This window comes from Mustela nigripes, chromosome 2 (genome assembly GCF_022355385.1).
Source record: "Mustela nigripes isolate SB6536 chromosome 2, MUSNIG.SB6536, whole genome shotgun sequence".
In the NCBI taxonomy this organism is placed as follows: domain Eukaryota; kingdom Metazoa; phylum Chordata; class Mammalia; order Carnivora; family Mustelidae; genus Mustela; species Mustela nigripes.
In genome coordinates this window covers 117,165,425-117,181,928 of record NC_081558.1, presented here as the reverse complement: position 1 = coordinate 117,181,928, position 16,504 = coordinate 117,165,425, and the positions used below count along the sequence as shown (strand labels likewise).

General features: G+C 41.2%; 1 protein-coding gene across 4 annotated transcripts in view; it reads right to left on the bottom strand.

The window, feature by feature from the left end:
- The window catches only part of GNB4 (G protein subunit beta 4), a 55,486-nt gene extending 44,601 nt beyond the window's left edge, over nt 1-10,885 (bottom strand). For 2 of the 4 annotated variants that reach the window (XM_059391498.1, XM_059391502.1), the window contains exon 1: nt 10,723-10,885. The gene's annotated coding sequence lies outside the window, so the exon portion shown is untranslated. Of the gene's footprint in view, nt 1-7,555; nt 7,708-10,333; nt 10,590-10,722 lie in introns of those variants that run through there. The other 2 variants (XM_059391499.1, XM_059391500.1) reach the window with 2 other exon arrangements.
- Between the last annotated feature and the right edge of the window lie 5,619 nt (nt 10,886-16,504).

The window sequence follows — 16,504 nt, the reverse complement described above, 5'->3', positions numbered from 1 at the left end:
CATGGTTCACCTCCTCTTCCAACTTCCCCCAACTCCCTTCTCCTCTCTAACTCCCCTCTTGGATTTTTTAAAAATATATTTTATTTATTTATTTGACACAGAGACAGAGAGATCACAAGTAGGCAGAGAGGCAGACAGAGAGGGAAAAGCAGGCCCCCTGCTGAGCAGAGAGCCCAATGCGGGACTCGATCCCAGGACCCTGAGATCATGCATGACCTGAGCCGAAGGCAGAGGCTTAACCCACTGAGCCACCCAGGTGCCCCTATCTCTTGGATTTTTTTTTTTTTTATGGGACCAAGTATGGTTCATCTCTCTATCACTAAATCACACAGTCTTAGATCACTTTAAAGTCACATAATTTGTGTTGTGTGTGTATTTTTTTTAACCAAAATCAATCCCTTAAATTAACCAGAATTTGTTAAACATTATTCTTGATTATATCTAAAAAATGTTTAAATGAATCCCACCACTAAAAGATGAAAATATGACAACAGTGGCTATAAGAATTTCATCCCAACAAGTGTTTGTTAAGTGCCCATCCAATGTTTCTAGGTTTATAATGTTTATAAGGCATCACGATCTAGCTTATTTGTTAATTTGGCTACATGGCACAAAATGTGACTTGCCAATCACATATTCATGGAAAGGTAGCTGCAACTTCATGTGTTCACAGCTTTAAAAAAAAGTTAAAAATCTTTTTTTTAAGAAGTAAAATTATCTTAAAGTTACCAATAGTTAAGTAGAAATAAGAGTACATCACTTAGCGTCTTTCTCCCACTACAGATCTCATTCTTTCTAACATAAAGCCATTAATACCTAGGTAGAAGGTAAAACTTCGGAGGTTTTACTAATTAAAAAGTAAATGCATCTGTGTGGTATCAGTCTGAGATGAACACTTTTCCACCAATGCCACTTCAGGATCATACTTTATTTACCAAAATATCACACAACTGCTTTCTTGGGTTTAAACTAACAGCTAATAACCCACACTAGCTATCTGTGATTCCACTCCATCCTCAACTCCCTTCCCCACCACTAAGGTTCTCAAAAGCCATCTGTCCAAAGGGTCTTCTCTCTCCCAGGTGGCCTGAATAGTGTTTTAGCAACACTCACTCTCACATACACCAAGACTGCTCTTCAGCACTGCTGAGGAAACACACATTATTCCTGATGCTTCACTAGCCCTTCAGGACATGTCTCCATTATCTCTAAAAACTTTACAAAGATGTTTCCTCACTGAAAACTAGCGCATAACCATGGATGAAATTTACATAGCAACATTTCTTTTTTATAACCCAAGTCACAAAGGAATATTTGTGTGTGTTTTTAAATATTTTCCCCCAGGGGGCACCTGGGTGGCTCAGTGGGTTAAAGCCTCTGCCTTCGGCTCGGGTCATGATCCCTGAATCCTGGGATTGAGCCCCACATCGGGCTCTCTGCTCTGCGGGGAGCCTGCTTCCTCCTCTCTCTCTCTCTGCCTGCCTCTCTGCCTACTTGTGATTTCTCTCTCTGTCAAGTAAATAAAATCTTAAAAAAAAACAACAAAAAAAGATCTCAGGGTCCTGGGATCAAGCCTCACACCGGGCTCGCTGCTCAGTGGGGAAGTCAGCTTCCTCCTCTCTCTCTCTATCTATGCCTGCCTCTCTGCCTACTTGTGATCTCTATCTGTCAAAATAAATAAATACAATCTTAAAAAAAAAAATTTCCCCCCAAAAGCTTCCCTAGTCACACATTAATTAATAAAATAATGAAATTCCTTGATAAGTTTTAGTTCTCATAAACATTAACATATAACCATGAAAATATCTAAGTTTTAAAAATTTTAAAATAACAATTTTTTTTGCTTTTTATATCATGTGACAAGACGACCACATTTTTCTTTTTTTTCTTAAATGTTTATTTAAGTAATCTCTACACCCAGCGTGGGGCTCAAACTCATGACCCCAAGATCGAGAGTCTCATGTTCTTTGGACTGAGCCAGCCAGATGCCCTAAAACCACATTTTTCAAAAAGTTAAGTCCTACTCCCACAACAGCTTCCCCAGAGACTCATTTCATAAGTAATACACATAATGAGGATCCCTTGTTGATGAATTTCAATCCTTAAATAATTAGCTATCGTCCATTTCTCTACTACGTACATAATTTAATTTACAGAAGTCTAGGAGATTAAAAAAATGTTTAAATTATTTCCTTATAAAAACCTGGTCACTAGAAGCCTTGTTAACTATCCTAAATACAATGTATGATCTATGTTGAAAGCCAGTTAGACAACGCAGTCTCATTCAGCTTAAGGTATATTACTGGGTTTTTAATTTTACATTACCAAATAGCTAAAGCCCAATTTTCACCCTTTAAACAATTCCAGGATAAGAGTGTGTACATGGGGGCACCTGGGTGGCTCAGTGGGTTAAGCCTCTGCCTTCAGCTCAGGTCATGATTCCAGGGTCCTGGGATCGATCCCCGCATTGGGCTCTGCTCAGCAGGGAGCCTGCTTCCTCCTCTCTCTGCCTGCCTCTCTGCCTACTTGTGATCTCTGTCTGTCCAATGAATAAATAATAATAATAATAAAAGAGTGTGTACATGGGGAACTCCAGAAAAATTGAAGAGGGGAAAAAAATGAGCCAAGCCATTGCTACATGTTACCATAACAAAACTACCAAAAATCCCTATGCACAAGCACAGGGACTAATAGTCCTTTGAGCCAGGGACCCCCCCCATCCTCATCTTTGTCTATGCCAAAGTAGTGTTCTCCCTCCACAGTACAGATTCTATCAATTTCTCCATACTTAAAAATGTATTACAAGTTAGATGATGAACAAGAAATGTATAAAGATGATGTGGGGGGAGTGTGTGTGCACGCACACACACACGGAGTATTATGCGGCCATCAAAAAGTGAAATCTTTTTGATGTGAAAAAGTGAAATCATTTGCAACAACGTGGATGGAACTAGTTAGAGGGTATTATGCTGAGTGAAGTAAGTCAATTAGAGAAAGACAATTACTATATGATCCCACTGATACGAGAAATTTGAGAAACAAGACAGAGGATAATAGGGGAAGGGAAGGAAAAAGGAAACAAGATGAAATCAGAGAAGGAGAGAAACCATAAGAGACTCTTAATCTCAGGAAACAAACTGAGGGTTGTTGGAGGGGAGGGGGTTGGAGGAATGAGGTGGCTGGGTCATGGACATTGGGGAGGGTATGTGCTATGGTCAGTGCTGTGAATTGTGTAAGACTGATGAATCACAGACTTGTACCCCTGATGCAAATAATACATTATATGTTAATAAATATATATAAATGATTAAAAAAATTAGATGAAGAAGAAGAAACAGTAAGACTTCTAAAAATGTAGTATTTTTGAATAAATAAAAATTAAATGTTTAAGGACCATCACTCTTCAGCTGTTTATATAACAAAAAATTACAAACATAAATCAACAGAAGAGGAGATATGATACATCCATACACTGAAATATTACATAGTTGTTAAGATGAGAACCTCAGAGCTCTAAAAACTTGCAAAGATGCCAGCATTAATGACACCCCCTGAGCAAATGCTCCCTTTTGGGGTCCCAACTGTACAGTAAGCATTTTGGTGGGAGTATGCCCTTACCCAGCAAGGTATATACTAAGCGTTCTTGGTAATAATCAAACAGCACAGGAAACAACCCTGCTAAAGCCAAAACTGGGTTAGAGAAGGGGTTACATTAAGCTGTGTACTGCCTTAAATATTAAAGATGGACATTAAGAGAAACTTAAATTATTTTATCAAGTCAGTAGTACATGCACATTAAAATCATTTAATATGACTGCTATTGCAAAACAAATTAAGTAAATATAGCTTTGGGCAATTCTAGAAGGCTCTCTGTAATGGAAAAATCAAAAGATTAACCGAAAGAGTAGTTTAGAAAAAGGTGTCTGTGAGCTAAAAATGGAAAAATATTAAAAATATTTTAAGAGAGGGGTGCCTGGGGGGCTCAGTCGGTTTATCATCTGCCATCAGCTCAGGTTATGATCCCAGGGTTCTGGGATCAAGTCCCATTTTGGGCTCCCTGCTCAGTGGGGAGTCTGCTTCTCCCTCTCCCTCTGCCCCTCCTCCTGCTTGTGCTTGCTCACTCTCTGTCAGATAAATAAATAAAATCTTTAAAAAACTACTTTCAGAGAAAGTAGTATACTTAAACAGGAATTATTTTATATATCCAAAACACTCTGGAGCTAATTTTTTTTTTTTTATCCTAAACCAGATCTCTCTTTAACTATTGTCCTTTTTCTTGTCATTCATTCCTATATTAATATGGTCAATTTAGAGGCTTACCAAAAATTACAATTTTTTAACCTCTGTAATTTAAAAAGTTAATTACCCAGTTTGTGGATAATTTGTTTCTTCCTAGTGACCCACTATACTCATCTGGCTGCTTATCAGTATTACCTCCACCAGAGGGCAGACAAAAGGAAGATGAAGCTGGGAAAATTACCAACTTGTTAGCTTCCCAAGAAGCTTTAGTAGTATCAACCAAGAAGTTCAAAAGCACTACCGTTATAGGATTCTCTGAGACCGCCTTCCCAACTGGAAACAGTATTAGACAAAATACAGCAGAAAAGGTGGCAAATATTAATTCATGCATTTATTCATTCATTCAACAAATATCTGAGTTCCAACTACATGCCAGTCACATTCCAGGCTCTAGGGATTCAGCAGTAAATAAAACAAACAAAAGGCCCTGTTGTCGTGGAGCTTTAATCTGTATCTGTCTAGGAGACAGATAATAAAGCACATAAACAAACAATTTCAAGTACAGATAAGGACTCTGTGGGAGAAAAAAACCTGCAAGAAGTTAGTGACAAGGCAGGCTATTTTTAAACAAATTAATATGTAATGCCTGAATGAAATGATTGAATGAGCCATGCTTTAAATGGGAGAAGGGCATTCCAGGAAGAATAAACAGTAAATCCAAAGGTCCTGGGGCAGAAACTAACCTGGGATACTGAATTAACAGCAGAGAGGATAGTGAGACTGGAGGGTAGTGAGCAAAGCAGAAGAGATTACACAGGGGTGGGCAGAAGACCAACCATGTAATCATGTGGGCCTCCTGACCACAGTAAAAACTTCAGATTTTATCTAACAGTAATGGGTTCTGTTGCCTAAGACTGGAAGCTGAAAGATCAGTGAGGAGCTACTGTTGCAGTCCGGTCCCAGGAAGATGGTGGTTTGACACAAAGGCAGTGGCAGTACAAACAATAAAAAACAGCCAAAATCGGAAGGACAGTAAGTTAGGAGCCATCACAGCTGACAATGAGGGACCAAATGCAGGATGAGTGAAACAGGAGACTTCAGAATAACTTTCACTGTCAGCCTAAGCAACGGGATGGAGGATAACACCATCTTCTGAGGAGTAGAAGCTACCACCAGTGAAGCAGGATGAAAATCAAGAGTCCATGTCCCAGAAGCCAAGGGAAAACTGTTTCAGCAGGAAGGAGTTCTCTACCATCCGTGCTAAAGGTGACCAAGAGACCTAATGTGGCAAGACTGATGTCACTGGTGACCATGAGAAGAATCATTTTTTTACAGCACAGGAAGGATCAATCACTCTGTAGTGGGTTTAGAAGAGGAGAGGTGGGGAGCTGAGGAATAGATAAGCCTACATGGACTCTTCCCAAGATTTCTGTCGTTGTTTTTGGACACAAAGTAGCTTTATTATTTTTTGAGGTTTTACTTATAACATTTCATTTTTTAAAATTTCAAACTTATAGTTGAAAAAAGTAGTATAAAAAAAAGAAAAAAGCAGTATGGTGAAAAATACTCTTAGACCTTTCACTTATTCACTAATTGTTAATGTTTGCCACATTTGCTTTATCATTCTCTTTTCAGTCTAATAATTATTGCTTGTCCATTTGAGAGTAAATTGAAGATATTCTGACCATTTACTTCTAATAATTCACTGTGTATCTTTCTAAGAACAAGGACGTTGTCTTACACATCCACAGTACAATGACCAAATTCAGAAAACTTAACATTGATGCAATACTATTATTTAATATTTATTACATACTCAAATTCTGCCAATGTCCTGATAATGCTATTAGGTCAGTTAGATTTTCTGATCCAAGATCCAATCCAGGATTATGCACTGCACTTTGTCAGAGCTCTTAAACTTCCTTTATTTAATCTTTAGCACTTTTTCGAAATTTTATTTATTTGAGTGAGAGCATGCATGAGAGAGCGAGTGAGAAAATACATGAGCACATGCACTTGTGCTCGCAAACAAGCAGAGGAAAGGGGCAGAGAAAAGGGAGAAGCAGAGTACCGGCCCTGGGCAGGGAGCCCAACAGGGGACTCCATTCCAGGACCCTGGGATCATGACCTGCGCTGAAAGCAGATGCTAAACCAACTGAGCCACCCAAATGCCCTCAGTTAAGGTCCCTCAATTGTTTCTTCTATGTAGATTTTGGTTATGCATTTTAGAAAAACCACAGAAAAGTAATGATGTCCCCAATTAAGCACATCAAAAGGAACGTGTTTTAAGATTTTATTTATTTATTTGAGAGGGGGAGAGAGAGAGCATGAGCAAGCTTGATCAGGGGAGAGAGGAAGCAGCAGACTTCCCGCTGGGCAGGAGCACACACGGAGCTCCATCCCAGGACCTCAGGATCAGGACCTGAGCTGAAGGCAGACGCTTAACCAACTGAGCCACCCAGGTGCCCCAAGAGGAACCTATTTATCCCACTACTGGTGATGTTAACTTTGATCAGTTGGTTGAGATGGTGTCTGCCAGATTTCTTCACTGTGAAGTACTCCTTTTCCCCGTTGGTCATTAATCTCTGGAGAGACCACTGGAAACTGTATTAGTACCCTTCTCCCCATCCAGTTTTCTCCATTAGTAATGCTGGTGTGAACCAACAAGACCATAATTGTTGCAAGCCAGTCAGTTTTCTAATTCTATTACTCCTTCTACATTTTTATTGACAGTCTACTTGAGAATGCTTTCTCCTTTTCCTTTACTTATTATGAACTTGTGGATTCTTACTTTATTCAATGGGTTATAACCCATTATTACCATTATTCATTTTGAGGCTCAAATTTTCCCAGATTTGGCTGTTCAAACTAGTTCCTATGTCTTTTTGAAGTACCACCACCATTTTGGGGAATACTTCCTTACCCTGTATTCTAGGCTAATCTTCTGCTATTTCTGCCCCAGCCCTGGAGTCAGCCATTTAGACCTGGGCACTATTTGTGCTTACTGCTACTAGGGTATCATTGCTTCTAGACCTTTCCATCAGACAGAGCTAGAAAATGTTACTCTAAATTCAATCAAACACCAGAGATGCTTCACTGCCTTCTTCCATTTCATCTTTATTTCTTTTCCCACAGTAAAAACTCTACCTCAAAAAATATCAATGAATTTACTCATTTGCTTATTTCTATGACACATACAAAATAGTTCAAGAGTTACTATATATCTACCACACAGGGGTCAAGATTTCTTATTTTTGTAATCCTTTCTATCTTTAGATTTAAGGAAGATAGTCAAAGTACTGTATTAAAAACTTACTTGGATTTTTCTTTTCTTCAGAGAGTTCATGTTATTCATTGAAACATAGTTGGTTCCTTTGTTGCTGTTTGTATTCAATTTTGGACGTTTTTTATTTCAGCCTTGTTAATTTTATTTTTGAACATATAAAACATAAACAAGTTTCCAAAACTATACAAAAAGATATAGTCACAGCAGTGTCATTCCCTCCACTATGCCTTCTACTAAGTTCCTACCCACCTCCTGTAAGTAACTTACTAGTTTCTGGTTATCCTCTCCTGCATTTATTTTTATTCTATCAAAAAAATTACATTTTCTCAAAAAAAAAAAAAATGCTTTCTCAATGTGGAGCCGGAGACACAGGGCAGAACAGTAGATCAAGAAAAGAATTTTAAGATGGGAGACAAAGGAGCTTCTGGGTGGCTCAGTTGGTTAAGCCTCTGCCTTCCACACAGGTCAGGTTCCTGGGAGAGAGTATGGCTTTGGGCTCCTTGCTCAGGAGGTAATTTGCTTCTCCATCTCCCTCTACCTACAGCTCCCCATGCTTGTGCGCAGACATGCGCTCGTGCTCTCTCTCTCTGTCAGTAAATAAATTCTTCAAAAGAAATATCTTCTGGTTTAATTTGAGGAATATCAGAGGGTTCTCATATTCAAAAAGAGACTGCCATATTGTTCATAACCTTCCAAAATAGTTGTATGTATAGCTCTAGAAAACCCACATTAAAATGGGATCATTATTTTGGAAGGATAATCAAGTTTTCACTACCCATTAATGTCAACAGGAGAAAATCTGCCCTGGGCAGAGGGAGGTCTTGAACTCTGAGCCAGGCGTTGAACCAGAAACAGAGAGGTGAGAGAATGGCTGACTCAAGGATCTGTGTACAATTAACACAGCCACATGGTAACAATCACACTGGAAAAACAAATCCACATCTCTGGCATGTCTTGGAAAGTCTACAAATGTGCTAACGAGTAACTGAGGGTCATTCCTCATGTCCTGGCAAGAAATCACTGTGGCACTGAAGCAAGAAGGTGGACTCCAGGTTCAGAGAGGTCTGGACTTGAATCCCAAATTGAGTGAACTGAACCACAGGCAAGTCATTTAAGAATTCAGGAGTACAGTTTCCTCACCTGTAGAACTGGATAATGCCTACTTTGCCAAGTCCATGTAAGATATAAATAGAATAATGTACAGCATCACCCCCGGCCCAGAACAAATGTCTAATAATTAGTTCCTAGAACAAATACAGGTTAAGCCAGTCAGCAAGGTAAAGAATTAGTAACAAAGTGTACTTTAGTAACCCCCCCCCCCCGGAAAAACTCCCAGAACTTACATCATCTCAGGCAGTACTTGGTAAGGGCAAAAAAATGTCCGATACTTTGTTCTAATTCTCAATTTTCATAATGTCCCAGAATCTATTTTTAAAGTGTAAAAATATGTGCTGACATACTAAAGCACCAATGGCTTAAAAGAAACAATTCTAGGGAGATGCTGATCAAATGGCACAAACCTCCAGTTACGAGAGAGGACACTCTGGGGATATAAGGTACAGCATGGTTACTACTGTTAACAACACTGTATTCTATACTTGACAGTGGCTAAATACGGCCACTGGCACACACAGGTGATCAGCGTGTTAACTAATCTTACTGTGGTCATCATTATTCAATGTATATAAATATCAAATCATCAGGTTGTATGCTTTAAACTTATGCCATGTTATGTGCCAATTATATCTCAACAAAGCCGGGGAAAATTACAAAAGAAGAAATTCTACAAGTTAACAAAGACCAATGACTCAAGAATAGCCTCGTAAACAACGCTGATGGCTCACAGACATGCACCTGAATGTACTGCAAGCCATATTAACCAATTTTATAATTTTACAAATGTGTATACACAAGACAGTTAACCACGTTCAATAAAACAGTATTTTAAAAGCTTCTATTTCGGTTTCAGATTCATCTACAATACGGAAAATCTTGAAATGATCTTGAGCCAAATACTGAAATACACAATAAACTTTCAGAGCCACAGATCGGTAATAACCCTAAGTCCCACACGAACGAGTCTTAAAATGTATAATGGCAAAGAAACTCAAAGCATACAATTTTATGTATCCAAACCATCCTTTTCCTCCACAACTAGAAAAGACTTTAATTTCATCTTAAATAAGCAGTGTGTGCTGTAAGTTCTAGAAGCTCTACTCCAGAGTCACAATCTCAGTTTGCAACATTAAAAAGGAATGAAAATAGAGCGTTCTCATCAACAATTAAATCTCAAATGTCTTAAGAAAACTTCCCAGCAGGGTGCTAATCTACACGCCGAGCTATTCTGCCAGTGGCCAAAAGAGAAAAAGATGCATCCACATCCTCTACCAGAAGAGAAAAGGAAGGAGTGGGAGAAAAGGGAAGAGAGACAGAGACCGAGAGAGAGATGCAAAATAACAAAGCATCGTTTCTATAAACAAATGAAAGTCTGTTTTTAAACTTTTGGAAACTCAGTCTTCCCTTACCGTATGGCAATAAATACCAAAGTAGAAGGCAATCATTTTTGAAGCAGTGTTTTGAAGCAGAGAAAGAATGTGGAAAGAAAAGGAAAAACATTTTATCATGTACAGAATATACAAGAATTCATAATCCATTACCCACCCACCCACCCCCAATACTGGACACAACCATTTCCAAAACAAATTTAACAAGAAACCGCTAGACTCATTTTTAGCACTCAGCGGAAAACTTTTATGAGCTTTCCCAGAGCTCTCCACCCAATAACCCTTCTGGGCAGTCCCGACTAACCGCTATTTTCGGGGCAACCACCAGCTCGCGCTCTGAGTCCCTCCGGGAGGCCTCGGGGCGTAGGGACCGACCTGGGGGTGTGGAGGCCGAGGGACTACAGGCCGCCCCCTCGCTTCCCAGAGCGAGCAGTCCGAGCCGCCCAGGAAGTGCCCGAGGCGGCGGCCGAGCGGCTGACCCCCGAGCGGGAGCGCAGCGCGACCAAGGCGCGCCCGTCCCGTCCCTCCCTGGCAGGCTCCGCCACCCGACTCGCCGACCCCGCCAGCCCCACTCTACCCCCGGGTGGGGTTCTGGCGGGGCGGCCCCGAGGCGCCCCACGCCCCCTGCGGGAAGCCCGGGATCCCCCCCGCGGGGCGCTCCGACGAGCCGCGGCGCGTGCGATCGCCGCCTACCTGGAGGGACTCAGGTCCGCGTCGACCGGCCGCTGCCTGAGTCCGCGGGGAGCTCAGCAGCTCCTCGGGCGCGGAGCCGGCGTGCAGAGCGAAGCGCACCGCCGCGACGAGCGCCACCGAGATCCGCCGGCCACACCCAGGCCCGCGCCGCCCAGCAGCCAACTCCGCGGCGCGCCGGGGCCGGGGCGGGGACGTGGCTCGAGGCGCGAGGCGCGAGGCACGAGGCGCGCGGGCCCGACGGGGACGCGGCGCGGGCGCGCGCGCACCCTGGAGCGCGCGTCGCCCGAGCAGGGGGACAGGGGGAGAAGGCGGCGGCGGGCGTCGCGCGCAGCTTCTGCTTCCTATTTTCTGTCTCGTTTCCTGCTAGAAGAAGAAGAAAAGCATTAATTCCCAGGCAGTTTCGTTTTCTTGTCGTTGTGGCGCCTGGACGCAAGAGCACACTTCTGAGCGTCCAAGTGGTGTGGCCGGTTTCCTTCCTGGCACCGCAGAACCCTCAGTTTGCTCGTGGGCAGGATGGGGGGCTGAGGTAGAAGACCCCGTTCTGTTTAGGTTTAACAGCCTGGAATTCTACGTTTAAGAAAGTAAACTGGAGCCCAGAGTCACACTAAACTGCATTGGAATCCCAGCTGGTCGGGTGCCTGCGTACGTCTCAGGGGCTCAGCTTGGTCACAGGCCAAAGAGGGATGATCCCTACCTCCTAAACGTGCTAACATATCAAATGAGATGCCGTTTGCCCAGAGCCTGCCTCTAAATAAATGACCAATACTTGGAAGTTGTTACTGGTGAAACCAGGCCTTTCACATGATCCTGGCGAGTCGCTCATCTCTGCAGGGGTTAAACATCATATGCATCTCAACCGAGGTTTTTTGTTTTGTTTGTTTTTTTCCCTTTTCTTTTTCTTTTCTTTTCCTTTCTTTCTTCTTCTTTGTAATGTTTAAAATGTCAGAAAATGAATGCAACTACCCAGTTTGCTTCCTCTGAAGTCAGTACCGCCGGGGAGCAGTTTTCCTCTCCCCACCCCCATCTTTCTTCTGAGTTAATTCCAGTTTGACCGACTGTTGCTATAGCATTCCTTCTCTGACGTCAAACAATTTAAAGAAACCGCCCTGGGTAACGAACACAGCAGAGGAGCTCTTTGTGGAGTTTCTGTGAAGGAGAAAGGTTTGAACGATGTGAGAGAACTTGAACACCTCCGCAGCTTTGCATTTCTTGCTCTTCAGCTGCTTCCCACTATCACCTGGAATAAATCTATTAGTACATTGAAAGAGATGATGCCATGCGAAGCCCAGTCTGTTTGCGACTGTGCAGAACATGTGGACTTTTTGTATAAAAGCCAGACCATGACAAAAATGGAAACTGTTGTAGTGCTAGGATGATGAGATTATAGGTGTTTTTCCCCCAATTTTTTCATTTCCCTGATGTGGGGGTGCTTCTTCCATGAAGAAGAAAGGAGAAATGTCAAATATTCTACATACCAAAGTGTCAGGAAAGTTGATTGAAACTTGAATGGTTTGCATCTGTCACTGATTGTTTTAATGATTAAATCCCGAGCTTTAGCACCATCATTTTAAAAAGGAAGCAGAAGGAAATTATTCCTTAAGGAACTCTGATTATACACCAGGCGCTCTGCTTTATTATATTGTGCTTAGTTCTCATGATGACTTTACAATGTACACTTTATCCCCATTTTATAAATAAGGAAACCGAGACTGAGTGAGATTAATTTACCTGAAGTCACACAGGGAATGGCAGAGCTTACATGGAACCTATATTGGATTGACTTCAGAGCCCACTTTCTTTAGATATTTTCTGTCTTGTCCTTGTGCCCTGGAACTTCAACAGATGTTAAAGGCCTTTGAGAAGTAATCGGGTTAAGTTTATTCATTGAATAACAAGTTGCTAATATTTGGGAAAACCTGGTTGAAATTATTGAGATATTCTATTCCAGAAAAGAATGAGGGAAATATAAATCAACAACTTCTTACTACAAAAATCTGAAAAGATATAACAAGAATTTACTGATCTTTGTTTGAAGATTTAAGAATAAGTTGCACAAAATGATGACTTCAACCTTGGTGAAAATTTGCTACAGACAAATTACTAGAAGAATAAAGTCCAAATATGAAAGTTTAATTGTTATCCAAACTAGCCCACTTCCAAGAATATTATATTTCTGTTTTGCCACATCTGCCGCATATTTTTCTGAAAAGAACACTTACTTGTTAGAGGACAAGCCTATATTGCAAATCTGAAAGTCGATCTGATGAAAAGAATTTCATTACCAGAAATAATTTCCTAAGAGCCTAGTAATGCATCTAAGTGATCCAGCAATTAGTAATATTGCAAATGATGATGTAATCCATGCCAAAAGAAAATGGGGGGGGGGTGGGGAAAAGAAAGAAAGAACGAAAAGAGAGAGAGAGGGAGGGAGGGATGGAAAGGGTTGGATTACCATTTTGAAACCTGCTGATTTGTGTAGACAATTGCAGGGATGTATCCTGCTTCTAATGCTTGAACTCAGTGTTCTTGTGTTTGGGTACCACTCGCTGATACTTAGATTTCTAACTTATTAGGCTCTTGTTCTGACATCTTACTCTATTAAAAGAGGAGGATGGGATCTGCGATAAAGAACTTCTGAAGATAAAACCCCTGTTTCATCCTTGTGTTCCAAGTAGTGTGTAAGAGCAGACCTTGCACACAGTAGGTACTTGATGAACAGATGAATTAAGGAAGGAACTTGGCCACTTTGGTTTACTCAAATAACCTTCGTACCTAACTCTACTCCCATGCCCCGCTCAGAGTCATAGAAAGGGAGAGAGTGATCATTATTTTTCTGGGAATTTGGTTGCAGTTGCTTCTGTAGGGTGTTTTCTCCTACGATCAAGTTCAAAGAAGTTCTGCTCTCAGTCCGGTGTTGAATGTATCTGAGAATCTGGTTCTCAGGGATATACCCTAAAATTCAGAGTGCCCTGGCTTTATAACCTCTGCTTTTAAATGATACCCTAGAAATCATATATTTTTTTCTAAGCCTACTTTGCTCTGAATGACAAGTGCATTAAGAAGAACAGAACCATCAAATTGTACCATACACCAGTACTGCTCTATTGAATGTGTTGTATGCATTCCAAGTCTATTGTATTCAGGATGAGGCCAAATTTTATATATATAATACATTTTATAGAACTAAAGTAATAGCTTTTCTTCCAACAACAAAATAAGATGTTTTTTTTTTAAAGATTTATTTATTTATTTTAGAGTGGGGGCAGGGAAGAAGGAAGAGAGGGAATCCCAAGCAGACTCCCTGCTGAGCATGCAGTCCAACGTGGGGCTCCATCCCATGCCCCTGAGATCATGACCTGAGCCGAAATCAAGAGTTGGATGCTTGACTGACTGAGCCACCCAGACACCCCACAAAATAAGTTTTAAAATATAAAATGGAGGGACAGCTGGGTGGCTCAGTTGGTTAAGCAGCTGCCTTCGGCTCAGGTCATGATCCCAGCGTCCTGGGATCGAGTCCCACATCGGGCTCCTTGCTCCGCAGGGAGCCTGCTTCTCCCTCTGACTCTGCCTTCCACTCTGTCTGCCTGTGCTCGCTCTTGCTCTCTCTCTGACAAATAAAGAAATAAAATCTTAAAAAAAATAAATAAAATAAAATATAAAATTGAAATAGTCTAATAGAATCTACAACAGATTTCCTCAAGGATGTAGGAAGTGATTCCTCAGTCAATTCTTTAAAAAACTTATGTGTCACTTCAGACATCCTTGCCCCCAAATGGTTATGTCTAAATACTTTCCAATTTTCTCATGCACAATGCACTTCCATATTAAACCATTTTATAGCTTATGTTTTGAGATTGCCTTTGTTGTATTCTTCTGACACTCCTGATACAAATAAATTATAGCTCTTGCATTGTTCTACTCAGATTTTATAATGACAGTCTGGGTCTGTAATCTCCATGCTCATCAGTGACCTTAGGAGAGCACTGTACTTAACTAACGATGTCTGTCATAGGCATGAGAAGGGGAAGGAGAAGCACCTGGCATGAATTTATTACACCATATCCTGTGGCTCAGGTCCCTGGAATCTGTCACTGGAAAAAGACAGGCCGAGTGAAAAGAACACTAAACTGCAGATCAGAAGACTTGGTTCTGAGTTTTTGGCTCTGGTATGAAATATCTGTGTGATCTTTGGCAGATCACAACCCACCTGCACTCTGTCTCTTATTCAAATATAAAACGAGAGTGCTGGATCTGACGGGACGGACAAATAGCAGTGATGCCAGCACTCAGCACTATGCCCAGTGTACAACCTCACTCATCAGTCGTGTATTCTCTTCCTCCAAACTCATCCCAACCCAGGAATGCTGGGAAGGTCTCATCTGTTGGTGCTGACGAGTACAGACACTCTGTTAGCTCTCTATTGCTGTGTCAGATGCCACCCCAAAACTTAGTGGATTAGAGCAACAACAAACATTTACTTTGATCATGAGGAGCCAATTTAGGCAGGATTGGCTGACACCCTCTTAAGCTCTGGGCAGTTCACCTAGTTTGATTTTACTTTCAAGGTGGCTCGTATGGGGTTGCCAGGTTGGTGCTGGCTGTTGGTTGGAAGGTGAGCCAGGGCGGTGGACAAAGACCTCTGTTCCTCTTCACGTAAGCCTTTCCACAGACTACTTGGAAGTCCTCACAATACACTAACTGGATTCTAAGAGCAGGTGTTCTAAGGGAACAAGAAGGAAGTGCATAGCGTTTTTATGACTTAGCCTTAGGAAGCACATACTGCAGCTTTCACCATACTCTCTGGGTGTATGCTATCTCAAATTCAAGTGGTAGGAACACAGACCTCTTGATGGAGGAGTAGCAGCATAGGCTGTAATGTTGTAGCCATTTTGGGAAATACAGTCTGCCACAAACAAGCATATTTGCTAACCTTGAATTAATCTATGAAACTCACAATCTAAGAATCTGCTTTTCCATTCCTTCCTTGCATTTAACATTGACTTTGCTTATTTATGCTAATGTGCTCTAGCCAATAGATATTTCAAACAAAGGAAAATATCTTGCTTTCCTTGTTAATCTGTTTGTTTGACTTTGCTTCCTTTTTTTAATTTTAATTTTTAAAATTAACATACTGTAAAATCGACCTCTTTCTCTTCATATATGGTTCTGTGATTTTAGACACAAGTACAGATTCATGTAACCACCTCTACAATCAGTGTACAAAATAGTTTCATCACCCCCAAAGAACTTCCTCATGCTATCCCATTACTATTGTTGTTGTTCCTGTTACTGTTCTAGCTCACCTTCCTCCCCTAACCCCCAGCAATCACTGATCTGTCCTCCATCCCTATAGCTTTGTTTTTTCAAGAATATTATGTAAGTAAAACTTTTAAGACTGACCTCTTTCATTCACCATAATGTCTTGTTCCCTCTTGTTGCTCAATAGCGTGGTATGAAAGTTAGAGTTTGTTCACCTACTCAAGGATATTTGGGATGCTTTCCAGTTTGAGGATTCATAATTCATAATTATTAATAGTTTCCATAAACACTCATGTACAGGTTTTTATTTATTTTATTTTAGTTTTTTATTTTTAAATATTTTATTTATTTATTTGTCAGAGAGAGGGAGAGAGAGCACTAGCAGGGGGAGCAGCAGGCAGAGGCAGAGGGAGAGGCAAACTCCTCACTGAGCAAGGAGCCCAATTCAGGACTCAGTCCCAGGACCCTGAGATCATGACCTGAACCAAAGTCAGATGCTTAACCGGTGAGCCACCCAGGTGTT